General features: G+C 41.2%; 1 protein-coding gene across 4 annotated transcripts in view; it reads left to right on the top strand.

The window, feature by feature from the left end:
- The window catches only part of LOC146855301 (synaptotagmin-1), a 4,118,085-nt gene that overhangs the window by 911,567 nt on the left and 3,188,221 nt on the right, over positions 1 to 18,297 (top strand). For all 4 annotated transcript variants that reach the window (XM_085652999.1, XM_085652997.1, XM_085653000.1 and 1 more), the window contains exon 3: positions 10,009 to 10,093. The gene's annotated coding sequence lies outside the window, so the exon portion shown is untranslated. The remainder of the gene's footprint in view (positions 1 to 10,008; positions 10,094 to 18,297) is intronic.

The following is an 18,297-nucleotide window of genomic DNA, read 5'->3' as shown; positions in this document are numbered from 1 at the left end:
AGACACTGTCACCCCTAGGGGTATCTGAGCACTGGGGTGCGAGGTCTCTGTTGAAAAGCCAGGTTTTGAGGAAACAGTGGAAAGAAGGAAGAAACTAGCAGAAAAGGCAAACGTGCATGCAGAAAAGGCAAAGCAGAGGACAGAAAAAGTAGCAGAAAGGCAAAACGGAGCAGAAGAGTCAAAACAGTGGGCAGAAAAATTAGTAGAAAAGGCTAGAGGGCAGAAAAACTAGCAGAAAAGGCAAAAGAGTGGACAGATAAATGAGGAGAAAAAGGCAAGATGGAGGGCAGAAAACGAGCAGAAAACAAAACATAGCCAGAAAAACAAGCAAAAAAGGCAAAACAGAGCAGAGGAGTCTAAAACTGAGGGCAGAAAAATGAGTAGAAAAGGTTAAATGGACAGCAGAAAAAGTAACAGAAAAAGCAAAACAAAGGGCAAAAACGAGCAGTAAAAGCAAAACAGAGGGCAAAAACGAGCAGTAAAAGCAAAACAGAGGGCAGAAAATGGAGCAGGAAAAAGGCAAAACTGAGGGCAGAAATTTAGGAGAAAAGGCAAAACAGAGCAAGAAACAAGCAGAGTAGGCACCAACAGAGGGGAGCAGGTAGACAAGTAGCACAGGGTAGCAGGCTGCAGGCAAACTGGACAGGACAACCATCACAGGGGAAGCTGGTACAAGGACCTGCTCCACGTGCCAAACAAATGTATTTTTGTGAGATTTAGTAACATAGTCTGAGATACTGGTTCAGTGAGCAGCCCTGAGATTATCCATGGTAACTACACCACAAAACAGTAGGCTTTTGGTAGAGAAATGAAAGTATTTAAGCAGCCCCAAGATATAACGAAAGTAAAAAATCGTTCCTATGGCATGCCCTGCTTTTACAGGTACTGATGTGGGCTCTGTAATGTCGTCCTGCATGCATCACTTGACTTTTACAATGGTGCAATATCTGCTTTATTGTACAGTGACTTTATCTCAGATTTGGATTTGGCAAATAAAATGAACCAATTGTTAGCATGTTTAAAGGCTGTGTGTTTACCAGCACCCCAGTGCCCAGAGTCAATATATGCCAATAGATCCAGTCCCTTAAAAGAAAAAAAAACTGGGATGACGATGCAGAAGGGTGAGTTTTTCTCATTAGAAAACATTGTTCTTTATTAGAGGATTCCAACAACCAAGTCCTTACAAGTGGTGAAATGCCAAAGTTTTTAAATGTGCATTATCCACTTTACCTTTCACTGTCACATGTGATTATTAGCTATCACTTTGTGAATTATCAGTTCTTGCGTGCATCTAAACTACTCATATCAGTAATTTTAGAAGTAATCATCCAGGTGTTGGCTGTTTGTGGTTATACTTAAAAATTAAAATAAGTCTACACTGAACTTAATTCCGAAAAACAGAAATACAACAGGCACATATAAATTATTTAATTATTAAACTATTTAGAAAATGAATTGGATTATTTCCTTTAACCTCTAATGCATCAATTGTAATTTCATCTGTAGGTTCAATGCTTACTGATTTCAATCCATATGCAATAATTTAAATGGGAAATAGGATAATGTTATGAAGAAAATAAGCTTTTCTTCAAACTTTTCCTCAAATTGGGAGAAAGAAAATTAGTTTAGTGCATAGAAAGGCAACTTGGAAGACTGGATGGATAAGTGAATAATTCAAGACTGCCATATGTTCATGTATCTGTAGATAACAACAATGGTTATTTATTGTCTTTTAGAGATCTAAAAAGAATATATGTAGAAGAACCATTGCACATGTGGAATTATATGCCACCATTAAATTGAGAATTTGAAGAGTGTTTGACATATAAATGCATGGATTAATAAAGTTATATGTGTAAAGAGGAGGAGCAACCATGCATACATGCTTGGCAAACATGCATAATTACAAACTTTAAGACTCCATGGAATATTTTAAAAGTATGTGAATGATTGGTGGGAGAAATATAATATTGATTATACTGAGGAGGGTTGGTTGGAGATTTTTCTCATCTGTACAGAAAGTGGGTGAGGATACCCATGGGAGATTTTCTAAATAAAACATTGTTTTAGAATATGTTTTGAGTCCAGTGAAAATAAAAATGGTAAAACTATTGGATTCAGACTTGAGCTGGAACTGTCAAGCAGATGTAGGTGAATTTAAACATATGCTACGTTTATGTGGCATAGTGAAGGATTTTTAGAGGACAGTATCAGAAATCATTAGCTTTGTAAAGGATTATTATGAACTTGAAGTGTCACATATAAGCTATATTTTCAACAATTAAGAATAGGTGAAAGGGACAATTTTAATAGGGAATGCGGGTGTGGAAGGGATGTGCCATGTTTCTACAGAAAATGAGAAAGACATTAATAAATATTGTATCAGCAAATGTGATTGGGTTACAGGTTCTTTGGGTAATATGGATAAGACGCTATTAGAACAAATGAAATAGGATCTTATTGCAGGAGACACATCTAACTTCTGAGCATAAGGACAAACTGTTAGAGTATCATTTAGTAATGAAGATTTCCAATTCTACTGTATTAGCTGCAGTAAGAGGGTTAGCAGCCATTTTTCTGGGCTGGGCAATAGAGAAGAAAACACGTACTGAGGGCCTTATTATGATGGCGGTTGGACAAGAGTCTGACCGCAGTCATTGGGGGATGGATTCCGGCTGACCAAGCGGTTCCAAACACCAAATTACAATCCAACTGCCATGCAGGCAGTCAGAAACATGTTGTTTTCTATTGCGGTTTGTTCAGCAGCCTGGAAAGGGGCTGCAGCACAAGTCACAATAGAAATAGGCAAGATTTAAACATCCATGCACCGTTTGCCAGGCACCATGGATGTTTAAGGGCACCACATGTGCCCCCCAAGTTCCATAGTGGAGGCCAACGGGGATTGGGGCCCTGCCAGGAGCCCCCAAAGTCCCTTTCCACCTGCCTGTACATGGCAGTCAGACCGCCATGTACTGACCGTTGGAAACGGACATCATAATCCCTATGACTGTGTCTGAACAGGAACCACCCTGATTGTAGGGATTACAGTCCGATTGCTGCCTAGACAGGCTCATTGAGCCAGTTGGAAAAGCAGTGGTCTGTTTGTACGACCGATGCCTCCAACCACCGGATCCTAATCCAGCAGTAGCACCGCTTCGATGGATGGGGGTGGGAATGCCACTGAAGGGCTGTCAGTGGTGGTCTCACCGCCATCGTAACAAGGCCCTATATTTTGTTGCTGTTTCTTTTTATCATTATAAGAAATATCTGATCTAATTATGGTTGGTGCTTTGACAGCCCTACAGTACACAATACTACACCTACGTGAGCTGGTGGTATTGAAATTAGCCATTTCCTCACTCCTGTGGTTATAGGGTTTTACTTTATGATTGCCATGAAAGAAATGGACTGTAAATCTACAGGGTATACAGGAGCCACAAGTACAAGCTCACAAATGAGGCAAGCGGTCACATTTCTTCATACTAGATGGGATTTATTATACAGCTGAGTGGAGTATTGGGTTTCACCTGTTTGAGTAAAAAATATAATGACCAGGCACGACTAATTTTCATCCTGAGGTATTCTTAACTGTTTGAAAGCAGAGATTATTCTGTCAGTATTTGACAACACACTTTAAAAACAACTGTTTGTCATAGAAAATGCAAATAACAAATTTGGCAGTTATTGTTTTTTGGCAGGCTCATGAGTCATTGTTGTCTAATCAGGTGTCACAGAATAAATGCCACTTACAGATGAGAGAGTTTTTGAGTGGAAAATAATATTACTTTGGGAATCATTCAAGTCTTTTTCTTCTAGACACCTTTAGAGCTGCACATAGGAAAGGAACAGACAATATAGATAAATGAGAAGGGGCTGGTATTAAAGGCAGCAAAAGATTGCATGGCAAAAGCCCTTGGATTGAAAATAGCAATAGATTAAATATATTGTGAGATGAGGTAACTAAATTAGAAATCAAAAATGAATTTTCCAATCAGCAGATCATTTTACAAAAGAATACGCTACAGAGATTCTAGATTGGAGAACAAGCCTAGGCACATTTCATATTAAAATGAAATGGATATGAGATTAGCCTTCTGCATTCTTTGAAGTAAAATCTGTTCTGCTAACTCAAGATCATCTGAGTCACCATCTGCACCTTCGTAAAGGTCAATTAAATCCACTCACACAGGAAATCTCAACATTTTTAAGTCATGCTGGTCCTCATACAAAATGACTGCTGAAGAGCAAGAAATCCTAAACTGACCCATCATAGAGAAGAAAATCTGTGAGGTATTTGTGTTGCTTCCCTAAGATAAAGGTTTATCTCTTTCTGGAGAGCTGCTGATTCTACATTAGAAATGTTTATGTGATTAAATAAATCAGCCACCTTCTTCATTTAAAAAGGCAAAGTTGGTTATTTACCAAAGCCTGGCAAAAACATAGAAACCTGACTACAAGATTTGTATTAAAATTGAGGAAGTTGAAAACATTTTATGAAAAATGTATCACCTATTAATATAGAAATGTGCTTTAAAATTAACATAACAAAGCGTAAAAAAATAATCGTTAGGAAAACGTGCCTTCACTCTGAGTGCAAAACTGAAAATGCTGCAAAAAGCTCTAATTTCTAACATCCTCGCACGGCTAGGCCTGACGACTCTTTTATTCTCTTCTATCCCTTTAAGAATATAAATGCTTTTGCAATAGATGAATTAATGTTAAAACTGATTTATAGAAACTGACCTCATTATGAAATGTGCTGTTTCCTGAAAATGTTATCTCTCTTTTGCTCATACCACACGATGTCACTATATTAAGATTGTTTCCGCTGCCACATATTCATGATGAACAAGTCTAGTAATGATAGAAAATGCTTGCTGCAGTTCAAATTTTGTGATCTAAATGGGACATACCAGATTTAAATGTTTCATTTCATAGAACAGCTCATTGTTACATGATGGTGCACTAAGCAGGTAAAGAGTAAGCTTGCAAAAAGGTTCTCATGAATCTTTTTGTAGTAAACTGTAGACACATCAGAATACTTCATATCAACATGGGCGTTTACCATGGGAAACGAGGCTGAAGATGACGGACAATCGAAAGATCTTCCTCTACTGGATGTTGCTGACATATTCACCTGTTTTTGCAACATGTTTAATGACTTTTCTATATAATATGTGTTCCTAGCTAGAGATCCAATACATACTATGCACTCCTACCGTGCCATGCCCTTAGCACTTTATGGAGCTAACTCAAATTACCATAAGCTATTGCAAACGGTGATTTTCTTCGATTATCCTTGCTTTATGTGAGAAGACTTTCTATCCTTATGACAATCATAGCTACTGCTGTAGTTCTTTCCTTCTACCTTTCTTAACGGTTGCTACTGAAGCTGTTTGGAGAATTTGTTTGAGTCTCCTAAACCACCTTTTATAGGGAGTTTTGCCTTTCTTAGTGATCTGACTTTGCCTCAGAATTTACTTACTCTTTTCCAAAGGTAACTTTTTGCATGCTCTCGGTAGGATAGGATAGGTCCTGTAGTTTTGAATAAGGACTACATTCTGACTGGAACATGCTGTAATTTTCACTGCTTGTTCTAATCAAACTTATTTTTCATAATTTTTGTAATTGCATCTATTTGACTAATCTGAACAAAAAGAACAAAATACTGACTAATCTGTTGAAGAGAAAATAAACCTTTGAAACTTCACCAAACCACTCTTTATTGACTGAACATCAAATTCAAATAATGATGACTATTTTCTTTGATGCTCCATTGTAATACGGTGGCAAAAATATCACTGATTTTGGAAGCTGTGGAAATTCCAGATTCTCTAAGTAAGTTCTAAGGTGAAATTACTAATGGAAATTTGTATCCGATTTCCGCGCTCCCAATTCGTACACTGTACGAATGATTGGTATGATCCACAGGCTTATGAAACCTAACCAAGCAGGTTTTTGTCCTGGACTTCTTCTTGCCACCTATATTTAATATTTTTGGAAAGTTGGAAACTATGTGCAGTACTGTTAGGTGTATTATTCTTGATGCAGAAAAGGCCTTTGACAAAGAGACCTTGACATATTTGAAAAGGCTTTTAGAGGAAATTAATTTTCAAAGCTATTTCACTGGTGTATATGGGCTTTCTTTCACATTATAATGCTGGTGAAAGATTGTTTTTCAATCTGTCCCAATATCCGGGTGCCAATTAAAATCGTGCTTTTGACATTATTTTTCATTCACTCTTGATAAACAGAACTTTGAAAATGTGTTCATAGTGATTTAAGGATTTTCAGCAATTTCCAGCTGTAAGAGTAATAAGATTAATAAACCCTAGAGAGAGGATGGCCTATTAAATTCTCAGCAATCTGATCTTCTCATGGAATTGCAGCCCTTGGCGATTTCACTAGTTCTTTGTTGTGGGATAATAGTTACAGGGATGGTCTCCTCAATGGCTATTTAGATCATGATGCCTTAGTGATAAAGATTAAAAAGGAAAATCATGTGTATAAGCATATCTGTTTAAATCTTGTGGGTTTGATAAACCTCATTAAGAAGATAACAATGACTGTGTATTTATTTTTATTTTCGTCTCTACACTGCTGCTTTGGCAAGTCACTTTTTTTTACAAAACTGAAACATTTACTTTCCTCATTAGAGCTGGGTGGTTAGTATGCACAGTGAAATAAAAAAATTATAGCTCAAAATATGAGATGATTTTTCTAATTTGGGTTATCCTTTTTCAATTTAGTTTCTACAGGGAAGGGAAGGTTTGATAAAGGGCCTTTTTGGCGTGGCACCCCAATTGGTTGCTGACTGGTATTGCTGTTTATTTTAACTCTGCACACTGGGACACTGCCATCCGGGCCCTAGTCTATGTGCTCTGACACCTACAACTTGGTAAAAATGGACAAATCCCTAATTTACTTATTTTCCTTTACAGGAATGTCATAGAATATGCTGAAGGAAAATGCAGCAATGGAATGGAAAGTTAAATGCCACCTGTGAACTGCAGCACGTATTGTGCCTTCCACTACAGTGAAAATGGCTTCAGGCCTTCCTGTGTAGCCTGGCTTCATTTAACCTCTAAGTAGGACTTGCAGCCCATAAAGGAGGGTGCCTAGTATTTAAAAGTGGTACATGCTAACATTTAATTTGGGATGTACCTACAGTGACGAGACCCCAGAATCTATGTTCACTGCAAAGGGATGTAGCTGTCATTTGAGAAAAACAAGAGTTCTTAATACAATCATAATCCTTCTAGATTTGGGACAAGCTACTAGATTAATTCAAGCACTATTTTCAGCGTTGAATATAAATCCAATTCAATGATGCAAACACATTTTGCAAAAAAATATTTACACTTTACCTGCCTGAGAATTTCTTACACGAATTGCCATTAGTATACTGGCAGATGGCCCTGCCAGTGATTCCTCTTAATTCAGGTATGAAAACTGCTCCCGGAAAAGGAACAATGGCTTAGGCCTTTTCACAGGAAGACCTGGGTCTGAGGAGTGTGACAAATATCAGCTTAGGAAGGACAGCTGGAGAGAGTCCAGGAACTTAATTAACTTAAAAGTGACCAGGGTGAGGCCGGCCCATCCATAGTTAAATGTAAAGGAAGACCTGGAAAAGAGAAGCCTTTCGCTCTTTGGGGTTTCAGCACGTGCAATGAAATTAGTGTTATTTATTTATTTAGTTACATTACTCCGGTCGGCCGTGAGTCGGAGTATACTACCCCCCACCCTGCCCCTCCCTGCCCTGCCCCACCGCCCGCGGCACTCCCTCCATGAGCCGCTCCCGCCTGTAGCGTGCCCCCCTTCCCCTGACCCTCTGATATGGGCCCTGGGGGGCACTTTTGCTGCCCCCTACATATCCCTGCACCATGTGACAGGCACCATGCAGTGTCTGCCACATAGTGCAGGGAAATGTCAGATGTGTTTATTTTGTACTGCGGCGTGTGCTGCAGCCCGCAGCACATGCCTCAATACAAAATATGCACATTGCGACTGCCTTGAAGGTGGTCACATCCTAATGGATCCAGCTGGACCTCCGACTACTAGTCGGGTGGTCCTGCTTCCACCACGGTGCCAACCAGCATCGTGATGAGGCACTTAATGCAGATACTGATACAATATAGAGAACATTTCTCAATTATAACACAAAATAAGGTCTGACAATCATTTCCTTTGCAGATATGTATTCCCAACAAATCTCCTTAATCTTTAGTGTACTTATTATCTGCAATGTACAAATGACGCTGTGCTCAAGTGAATGTGACAATACATAAAATGCAAACACAAGACGCTGTACAACGCAGGCTCATCCGATAATTTCCGAAAGAAGATATGTTAGCTAATATTTCACATTCCTAATGACCATAAGATGTCAACATTTTGACCCAGGCTGATTAGAAGGGTCTCCTCAGGACTACATCATTTGGCTTAAGAACAATGAGTATGTATAAGGTCTCATGAAGTCATTTTATGTGTATTCAATAGCATCATCTCAAGATTGGTGCAAATTGGGGACCCTTTATCCAGTCTCAATAGGTATCCCTCGATGTTTCTGATATCCTGTTGCCCAGGAGTGATCATAAAGGTCATGCCAAGACCTCCTTGCTTCTGAGGGGAAACACTCACAGATGGTGTCGATGTATGGAGTAGCTCCAGTATTTGAGCACAAAATCGAGAAGTAGGAAGGAGGCCCCTATACACCACACTCTCCCACAACCGAAGAGATGACTGTCTCTCTTGCATAGGGACCTGAGTTGGAACATCAGTATCTTATCCCTGGCTCACATTTCTATTATGATTTTTATGAATTATGGAACTGAAATTGCTCTCCAAGAAGCAAGTGGATGGCTTCCTGTTTGCTTGCTTCAGGGACCACAACAATAGAGCATTCCTGACACCAACAAGGCCCAGCTGACCATTGAGGATTGGGACAGGCAGGCAGGAGTCCTGGCTGGAGATAAATCTGCTGCCTAGATGCCTGTATTGAAGGACTAGGGGTTTCAGGACTGATCAGAAGGTACTTTCCGAGTAGTTGCAGAAAAAAAGGTTTTTCCACTTCTGAAGGACCGGGACAAGGTGCACAGGCTTGCACAGGAAGTTGCACACAAGGAAACCAGGTTTACCCTGCTTACTGAGTTTTGCCGCATTGAAAACAGGCTCAGCTGGACATTGTAATAAAGGCTTCCAGGCTTGTGGAGCTTTGCCCAGCTAAAACTTAAAGCCTTGACCCGTAGGAGGATTCTTGCTTCCAAGAAAGTCACTAAGTCCAACCTTTTTACAGGGCTGACATGGAAAAACTATCCGATCAAAAAAGCACCCTCCGTAGAAATGAAATTCAGGTTTGTCCAGCTTAGAGCCTTAATCACCAAAACCAACTGCTTCATCTGGAGCTCAATGATGATGTATACAACACTTGTGAGACCTTCACCAGCCCAGCCATGGATTTTGCTCTGCTGGAAGATTTTGACTTCCCTTTTAGAGACTAAAATTGAAAGAAATGTGGACCAGGATGACCTACTTGATCTGTCTATCTCAATCAGCCTGAAATTGCACCTAGGTCTGGTTGTTCTTCAAAGTCAGTTTACTTTGTACAGGATCTTTTTGCCTTAAAATGCAAAAATGTATATATTTGGTTTCTCCTAATCTATTTTAATGATTATGGTGTAGTTTCTCTATTTTTCTATATTGGTATTTTAGTATGTTTTGTTCTCTAGTTTAAATTTGTTGGTGCAGCTTGAATATCACAAACACTTCTTTGGGGATATCCAGATTCTTGCACTATAGCTATCAAGGGCTCAGCTGAGATCTTGTCAGAACTGTAATTCGACCTAACCAGATTGTGTCTATTAACTTGGTAGAGGTCACTCCCCCAATAAATAACTTCCATTCTGACACTCTATATACATTTTACATTATGTTCTATCTTACTATTTAAATAGTAATATGTGAGGTATTTTATACAATTTAATTATGTTCTTTTTTTGAACATCGTAGGTAACCTGCTGTTGTGAGATGACTGAAAGTCGAAACTCTTATTGCTACGTATAATTTGACTTCTACAATATATATTTCCTTCCAGGTAATATTTTATTCTATAAGTATTTCTTCTTACAGTTGCTTTTAAGTAATAAGTTTACAATATTGTTTTCAATGTTAAAATGAATAATTTGTGCAAGATTGGCATCTTTAATAAAAATTCACTTATTTGCTTACACTAATCAACGAAAGATACTGGAGTTGTACATTTTGTCATAAAGTGGAAATGAAATGCATAATACGTGATTTTACACTTTGCAGGACATTTACTTCATTAAGATGTGGTTTTATGACACAACCACGCATGCCTAAACCACGCATGCCTTAACCACATGGTCTTTACAATGACCACGTTTTTACCACGGAAACATTTACAACAAATTTCACTGTAAAGGCATTATTGGTAAACGTATAGGTATGGTAAAGATCCTACCCCAGCCCCCACTGCTCTGGGCCCTAAAATCTGGCCCTCCTACATTGTAATCTACCCTCCCCAGCCCTCTTAACTATCCTGACCCCCTACCCTGATCCCTAAAATCCAGCTCCCTAGCCAAACAAAAACAACCCCGACCCCAGCACCCCCACCCTGAGTCTTAAAAACTGACCCCAGCCCTGAAAGCTGCCACTTCCCCCCTGCCCTGAGCCCTAAAATTCAGCCCCCTGCCCTAAAAACTACCCCAACCCCAGCCCCCTGCCCTGAGACCTAACTCCAGCCCTCACCGCTGAAACCCCCCACACCTCCCCCCAGCCCCAGCCCAACTTACCAAGCCGCGTCGCAGTCCTTTTTCCTGCCGCAATCTTTCCAGTTCCTCTCCCCACCCATCAGCTCAGATAGCTAGAACACCGACTGCCTTAACCACATTGTTTATCCTGGGGGCGTTAACAGCATGTGTGCTTAAACCTGTGTAGTAAAGTCCGTTACCCTTAGCATGGACAATTATGTTAGTCTCATTCGCTTTTAAATCCTTCTCCATGTATTTCTCACTTGTTATGCTTTTGGTCATCCAATAGGTTTGCATAATGCCCTGAAATGAGATCAGCAACGAAAATTGATAAAAAAAACTGTTTTTGTCAAACATATTTCTCACTATAATTACAATTTGAGCTTTCTAATAGTCTCTTCCTTTGACTGTCATTCCCATTTCTTCCCTTCAAAAATTGGCAAATGTTCTGCTCGTCCTGTAGCATTGTGAAGTTGATGATCCTGCTGCTGGTACCGAATACCCTCATAATCTAGAAGTATAGGAGGAACAGTGGCAGCTGGCAGGGAACGGCGGTGGTGGAGTGGGGAGGAGGGTAAGAAAATATACATTAAAATAAACCTTACCTTCTCACACCCATCTCTCCTCAGCTTTGCTTCCTGATGAGTCCCAGAAGCAGGAAGCACACAGGCTCCCTGAGCCAAGCACAGTGCTGCAATGCAGCGTTGTGATTGGTTTGAGCGCCGTGGTTCGGCACGCGGATGGGGACTGGGAGCCTGTGCATGTTGGGGAACATGGAAAGTGAGCATGACTGTTTGGGCAGCCCAAGATGGCTGGCCAAACCGTTATGCGCACCTAGTGGCAGATTACGATGTCGGGCAGAAAGCGTTCTCTCAACAGTTGGAATGTCCTCAAACGTGCTGGAACCCCTCCGACCTACTCAGTCAGTTTACAATCTGCCCTACCGAGTACAATGGTCGTGGTTAGAAGGAAAATCGTGCGGTCATTTTGAATCAGTTCCGACCGGCTCTTGGATAATTTGTGTCGGTCGGAACCGCATCACACACCTCTATGGACAGCATTTCCGACCTCGCGATTATGATGTTGGTTTCAAACAGCCTTTCCGAGTTGACCTGTCCGACATGGAAAGGCTGTCAGAAAGTGAATTTGGGGGCCCCTGGCATGGCCCCCTTCATCCTGAGGTTGCTGGTTGGGGGTCGAGAGGGTACCTAAGGGACCCCCCCTGTAAAACCCTGCACTGTGTGGCAGACCCCATGGGGTTCCTGCATCAGAGTGCAGGGTTTTCCATACACACACCCTATTTCCCCACAGGAGCCTGTGTTTTCAGGGGGAACACAGGCTCCCATAAGAAACAATGGGAATCCGACAGAGTGTTTGGTCACATCGGAATTGGGTGGGTCGGTCCTGATTCTGAGTCAGTGTCGGGTGGAAACTTTCCGCCCAACATCATAATCGGCCCCTTAGAGTGTGCCCACCACTCCTCCCCCTGTGACCCCAACCCGTCCTAACCCAGCCCCGTAGCTCTGAAAAATAAAATAATAATAACAATGTTATTATCATTTTATTTTTCCTTTTTCCTGCTCTAAGCGGAGTGGGGTGATGCTCCTCGCCTTCACAGAGGAGCCCCCACTGATGAGGGAGTGCATCTGTTTAATGAGACCTGGGTTTTCTTGTGCATCCATTCAAACTTGTTTTGTTTTTCTGGTTCTGTGTATGCCAATTTCTGACCTCAATGACTTGCATGCTGACCCTGTATTAGACATCAGAAGTTTTTGATATTTCAAATTGAGTTGTTCCTGAAAGGGGAGTTCCTATTTGATCTTCTTGTTTGGTATATTTTCATCTTATGGTCTGTACTGGGCGGTGGTTGTTATTTTGTTTTAAGAAACTGAAGTACTATGATTGTGATTGGATAGGTTGTTTCTCCTATAAGCCTCCTTACCGTTCCCTTTGGAAAATATAACCTCCTGCTTCCACAAAAGAAAAATGCCTGCCAAGCAACGGACCACTATTTCACTAACTCTCACCCGCAATCTCGGTCTCTTTCTCTCTCTTTTTCCCCACTCACTGTCTTTCTCTTTTTTTATTTTGTTATCTTAGTAATTGCCTCTCTGTCACTCGCTTCATCTTAACATATTTTAGTCTCTCATTTCAACAGGCATTTTCCCCTAACTCCGTGCCTTTCCATATCTCTCTTTCTGTCCCTTTCTCTCCACTTCTCTTTCTTTTTCTATTACTTCCTGTCTCTCTCGCCTCGCTCTCTACTACTTTTTCTGGGTTTCTTGGTTTTTTTTCTCTTTGACTCTTTCTTTCTTTCTTTCTTTCTTTCTTTCTTTCTTTCTTTCTTTCTTTCTTTCTTTCTTTCTTTCTTTCTTTCTTTCTTTCTTTCTTTCTTAGTTTCAATTTATCCCCCTCACACTCTGTATCTCTCTATGGCTCTCTCTCTAACTCTCTCTTTGTTTCTCCTTCTGTCAGGGGTGTAACACATGCTCCGCAGCCCCCGCGGTGCGGGGGCCCCCAAGCTCCAGGGGGCCCCATCAGCATAGCACTATGGCCAAAGAACTCCTGATTGAGCCCAGAGGGGGCCCCTCCACAAACCTTGCAGGGAGGCACCCTCAAGTCTCATTACGTCAGTGCCTTCTGTCTGTTGTTATCTTGCTCTCTCCCTTTGTATGTTTCTTTCTCTTTGCCTCTCTCTGATTCTCTTTTTAGCCTGAGTTTCACTTTTTCTCTCACACTTCCTCTCTTTATTTCTCTGTTCCTCTTTATCTTAAAATGTGTGTCAGACACAGGTTAAGGATGCTGAATTCATGCTAGATTTGTAGAATGTCTATATAAGGTAAATGTGCACACACAATCTAAAAGCAAATAATTAACGGTTAGTGGAGTCCCCTTGAAACCTAGCATTGATCTAGCCCGCCTGAACCTACGTTGAGCCCCTGCTCTACATAGATATCCAAGCCCTCGCCCACCCTCTGTCCATTCCTTCAACAAAACCCTTGCTACATTGTTAGTCCAGAGCTACAGACAAATGCTTAAGCATTTTTTATAAAATGCTCTAACAATAAAGAATTTGTCATTAAACTACTGTGCAGGTTTTATGGTAGCCAGGCGGTGCAGCTGAGATTTAATCTCATACACAATGAACAATGAACCGAAGACTTTTCTTTGGACTACTCGAATGTGGTGGAGCGAGAGCTAGAGATGGCGCCTGGAGATACATCTCCTGGATGACGTTATACACGAACAAGGGGTCTCTCATCAACAGACCTATTTCCGGAAAGCTACAGCCGCTCTTTATTATTGGATCTGTTTTGCTTTTGCAGCTTTTCAATAACCTTCACCACAAGAGCGGAAAATATCAGTTATCCGTTCTTTAGTAGCAGAGCATCGCTTGGAGCCCTGCATAAGTACTGTCCTTCCTTTATCAGGTAGCGACAGATGCCACTCTTTTCACGCTCCATTTTTGACAGCAATGGGGTATCCTACTTATCTCGGCCAAGTAATGCCTTTTCTCCTTCTTTCCCATTTTTTCATTTTCACTGGCCAGTTAGCGTAAAACCTTGCACGCTATATATAGGTTACTTAAATAGACTGCACTAGTATTCAGACGAGTGGGCCTCACACAAAACTGGGCATTAAAGTTCACTTACAGAAAGTAGTCGCAGAAGAAATGAAGAGGTCCTGCTCTATCGTTGCTTGCACAAAAATAGTTTAAACGTTTGAACACTGCGAGGTCCTGTCTTTAGAAGAGCTTGTTGTGGGGTCTCAGCACCAACAACATGTAAGGCATTTCTACATCATACAGAATGGAAAAAAACAGCTGAGGCCATATTCATTGAGACCACTCTATTGTTGTGTATATATTTATTATTTTTATATATATACATAATGCTGTTTTACCGCAGCTCAACCCACAGAGCATTAGTGTGCCTAACCGACAACCTAGAAGTAGAGGAGACTGACTAGATTTTAGATTCTCCCTGGCATGCAGTGCTCCCCAACCCCGTACGCACCCCCACCGCGACAAGCCAGAAAACGAGACTCTGAGAAATGTGCTACCTACCTCTTGCCTACCTGGGGAGCCGGTAGATCCACTTTTGCCTCCCCCTTATTTAGCGGAAAGCAGAGTGCACACTATAGCTGGTGGAGGACAGGACGAATGCGACAGGAGACGAGGCTATGTTCACAGAAGGAGGCATGGTGTGCGTTTTGGCCTCTAATCGGCTTGTACCCACCGAAGACTGCGGGGGAGGGTGGGGGAACTCACCAAGTGGTTTGTATTTCTAAAGTTGCTTCATATTACTGGATCTATGGACAGAGCACTAATAAATAACAACCAGAACGTGGCATTGTTGCTGTTGGGGGCCTGCACTGACCGGCTTCTCTTTGATGAGGGGAGAAGGTTTTATATTGTGAATAGGCCCTGTAAGGTTGCAAATGTGAAGCATGCTCCCACAAGCTGTGCGCCAGTTCTTAAAAACAATAAAAGTTGTATTTGTACAACGCTTGCCGAGTTCAGATCCTTAAACAACATTGCAAAATTAAACAGCAAATGGTTAAAACAGATTTGTTCAGCTTCAAGGGACTTTTAATTCAAGACTCGTGTGGAATTAACTATGTATCTATGATACTTTGTATCTGTAGTTTCCATGTATCAATGTATAAATGATCTGCGATACCGAATGTATCCTCAAGTTCTAATACACTGTCTTGGGAGGTTGGATGGCTTCAAGATTTGGAACCTTCCTATGAATAAATGACACATTTTTAAGAGGACTCGTTCATTTTAAAGACTAGGATGATACTAGCCTTTGACAACGAATTTTGAAAACGATTTAATCTTATCGCTTATCTGAGTATTCTGAAGTATGTATCATGCGCTTTGATTCTTCTGTGTAAAAGTGCAATTCACTAATTTAGGAAAGTGACTGTTCTCATTGTTAGTGCTCCAAATTTTAGTTCTTCCAGTTTAGATCATCCCACTTACATTGGAATTAGAAGACTGAAATGATATGAGAAACTAAGGCATTGAACTGGCTGTAGTTTGTATCAACAGGATAAGTAAAAACAGTTGACATTGATGGCCCTATTCTGAAAAGAGATTTAAAAAATATTTCCCACTGAATGTACATCTATGTGCTGCATATAGGTGAGTTAACACGTACATTCATTTTATATAAAATACAAGGGAGAGGTGTGGAGTAGCAGCCAGGGTGGCTGACTCTAGAGCGTAAGGCTCACTGTTTGATTCCCGGCACGGCAGCAGCTCAGCTCAGCATCATGTGACTCTGAGCAACAGCTCACTTAATCTACACGACGTTGAAACCCTTAAGGGGGGGATATGTTTCCGCTATTCAAAAAATTGGTATTATAGCACTCTAGGACGTTTTTGCTCAGTCAATATGTGATACTGTATCCCCACATAGCCAGGCATATGTAATTGTTTCCTCAGAATTGAACCTCTCCTCTGCCTTTGCTGGGTAAGCATTAATAGTCATGTGGGTGCCATGGTCTGTGTCTTATAGGATAGATGTATATTGATTGATGTGCTCACGTGTTTCTCATTGCTTATCTCAAAATTAATAAATGTTATGGGTTTATTTTTAATCCCACACTGTTGGCTATTTCATCAATAATAATAGGGGTATTGAAATGTCTTACAACGGAAAGATCCCCAGACAAGTAGGATCCTTGTGCCTTTTGGTCTGAGTTCCTAATTTCACTGCATCACATAAACGAGTAGTGATTCTCAAGCAGAAAGTGGGACCACTCCCAAAGAAAAGCCCCCATTCATTACAGAATCCAAAACGGTGGAATTGATGCAGGTGTGACTGCCAGCGTTACTAATTCCTGCCTGGCAAGAGCCGCTGCTAACGGACAGCTGGGTGGGGGGATCGTCTTTGCACATGGTGTGCCTCAAGCACATTTAACCCACCCTCATCCACGGGTGGCATTTTGAACCTCTTACTGGTTTAAGGCTTGAGAGAGACTAAACTACCATGGTGAAACCCAAAGAATTGAGGCTCTAGGCTCATCTCTTTCTGTGAATATTTGTTTTGGGGTCTTAAGGAACCTTGAATAAAGCACATTAGCCGTCTACTTTCTCTTTAGCATCTAGCGTACCCGTGACCACCTCAAACATGCTTACAAACAGTAAAAGACCCCCAGAGTCTGTATACAGCAATATCTTTTCTCGTCAGAGTCCTTGAGGATTATTTAGACTTCATTGGATCATTGACATTGGTACAGCTATTTACATTACTCAGAATGCCACCCATTGATACTGAAGCAGGGCTTCGTTGAACCGATCTCAGATCCGCAGGCGTTGCAAGTGCTGGCAGTGAACAGAGAAGAGCCAGTTGGTGTGTGAGAGGGGAAGGCGCGGTGGTGGAGATGACTGCACTGGCAGATGTATGTGATCCGAGCTTGAATGCATCGAAAACAAAAACGTATCCTTGATGGTGCACTTGTCACTGCTTGTAACCTTTCCCCTTCTGTCTTTGGCTGTCAGTCATTTGAGGACCAACAACTACTCAACGATCAGAAATACTATACATTTGTTTGCCGACTGTGAGGACACTTCCCCCCAAGATTTTGTATTTGTTCAATTATCTAATTCCCTAAAGCATCCCGGTTACATTGACTCCACTTCACACAGTCTTACGGTTCATACAGACGTTCACCTTTTTCCACTTTACCTTTAGAGCTTTGTTCACAAAACACGTCTCTGCAATAAAACAGAAACGGTGTCCTTTTCTGACAACAACTGAACCTGACTTCAGAAGTCCCTCTGGAGGCAGGTTCTAATTAAACCATTCCTCAGCGAGCCATATTTCAGAGCCTTGCCGTCCCCTATGGCCACACAATAAAGCTTGCAGCTAAGAAACAGGAGTGTATCAAGCCCAGCTTGTATAACAACTTTACAGCAACTTTGGATTTCCAATCATGTTCTAAACATAGAGTATTGTGTTATTGTTCACATCATGATTCCTGCATCTAAAGAGAAATGTCCTAAAAGACACGACCTTCTGTATTCTGTACAGGCGCACTCGGCAAGCAAGCCAACAATATTCAAATACACTGGCATGATGAAACAGATTATGCAGGGGGCAGCCAGCAGTCGTTCATAGGAACTTATTCACTAGGTATAAACCACATTTCTTGGTAAACAAGGCAATGAATTTCAAAATGGGATAACAGATTGGACCGGAGGCATACATGCAGGGATCCAGGAAGTGTAGTGTTGCCCGAAAACATTATTTGAACAGCTGCTCTCTTTGTGGGATTCACTGTAGTAGATACAGTAGGCTGCCTTTGTAGATCCTAATGAGGACCGAAGCAATTAGCTCTTTTGTACATGCCAAAAACTCAGATGTAGGGAGGGGGAAGTGCGAAGCATTCAACGAGAAGGATGGAAAATGCTCTGTCGTGAGCAATTGCAAATCACAGGGATAGATAAAAAGATTTGGTGAACAAACATCCCATGACAGGGTTTCTCAAACTGTGGGTCATGACCCAATGA

This window comes from Triturus cristatus, chromosome 4_1 (genome assembly GCF_964204655.1).
Source record: "Triturus cristatus chromosome 4_1, aTriCri1.1, whole genome shotgun sequence".
NCBI lineage: Eukaryota > Metazoa > Chordata > Amphibia > Caudata > Salamandridae > Triturus > Triturus cristatus.
The sequence above is the reverse complement of the archived record's forward strand: the minus strand, read 5'-3'. Positions and strand labels throughout refer to the sequence as shown.